Source organism: Microtus ochrogaster, chromosome 10 (assembly GCF_000317375.1).
Source record: "Microtus ochrogaster isolate Prairie Vole_2 chromosome 10, MicOch1.0, whole genome shotgun sequence".
NCBI classification, from domain to species: domain Eukaryota; kingdom Metazoa; phylum Chordata; class Mammalia; order Rodentia; family Cricetidae; genus Microtus; species Microtus ochrogaster.
In genome coordinates this window covers 74,624,960-74,626,237 of record NC_022016.1, presented here as the reverse complement: position 1 = coordinate 74,626,237, position 1,278 = coordinate 74,624,960, and the positions used below count along the sequence as shown (strand labels likewise).

Below are 1,278 nucleotides of genomic sequence, written 5' to 3'. Positions count from 1 at the left end.
CAGAGATCCGCCTGCCTCTGCCTCCCGAGTGCTGGGATTAAAGGGGTGTGCCACCACCGCCCGGCTGAAGATCTACTCTTAAAGATCAAAGGATGTTTTCTTTTTCTCCTGGGTAGGATTATGGTCTGTGAAGTCGAAGGAACCAAATACTTGCCCCTGCTGAAAGAAGCACTTAAAAGAAGTGGGAGGGGGCATCTCTTCAGCAGCAGACCCTGAATGCTGGCAAGAGAAGAGATGGAGTGTTAGAGCTGGCACTATCATAAGGCTTTTTTTCTTTTTTTAAACTGGTTTTTACTTTAGTTGTTTTGTTTTTCTCCCTTGGTAGTACCAGTAGCAATATAGCCCCATCATCTGCTCCGTTTTCTACCACCTGCAGAAGAGCTGACAAGTGGGGGGAGGAGCTTGCAGCTGTTGCCTGGAAGAGGCGCTGGCTCCTAGCAACAATATTAGAGCACTAAATCTGCCCCTTTGAGGTCTCATTCAGTTCAGCACATATCTGTTGAGTGCTTACTCAGCACCATGTTAGGCCTGAGTAAGAGATATCAAGTGCCTTTCCTTCAAAGAACTCCGTTTGGGTACAGTAACAAGTGAACATAGTACACAGTGCTAAGTGTTGTGTAAAAGGAAACACTGGGAGCTCTGGGAAAACAAGACAGGCATGGACTGGTACAGGGCTTGGAGAAGTTTCCCAGGAGAATGGTGAGTGATGGTTGAGCTGAATGTTAATGATGAGCAGGAAATAGCTAGGTCAGGCAGAACAACCAAAAGCAGTAAACTAAGCCAATTCCAGTGGATCGAGTGAGTGGCCAGTTTACCCGTGCAGTGTTGGCAGGGCCACAGAATAGGTCTTAGTGGATGAGCTGGAAAGGATGAGGCTCCAGGGCTGGGCTGGGCCCTCTTTCCTGCTGTACTTTATACACATAATTATTCTCAGGAGAAAAATGGATAGTACTGATTCCCACAAACCGGATCACTGTTTGATCTCCAGAGACTCAGCATTTTTGTCATTCACTTAATTGTTTGCTGACACTTGTAAGTGGCTTCAGGGCTACGTTGTAGGCATTGTTACAGAAGCTGAGTTCACTCTAAAAGTCAGCCAGAGTCTTTGAGGGATAATTTCAAATCCTTTAAAAATGCTGACAGGCCTACATTGCATTAAAATTCACATTTTTCCCCTTCTTTCTTGTTGTTAAAATAATAATCTGGTCTCTTCACTTTATTTAACATAGCCATTTCTCATGTAATTTGAAATCTCATTTGTCCAAGAAAACAAGTATT

General features: G+C 44.3%; 1 protein-coding gene across 3 annotated transcripts in view; it reads left to right on the top strand.

Annotated features, from left to right (window-relative positions):
- The window catches only part of Lrrc42 (leucine rich repeat containing 42), a 24,379-nt gene that overhangs the window by 3,411 nt on the left and 19,690 nt on the right, over nt 1–1,278 (top strand). The gene's annotated exons all lie outside the window — the stretch shown is intronic.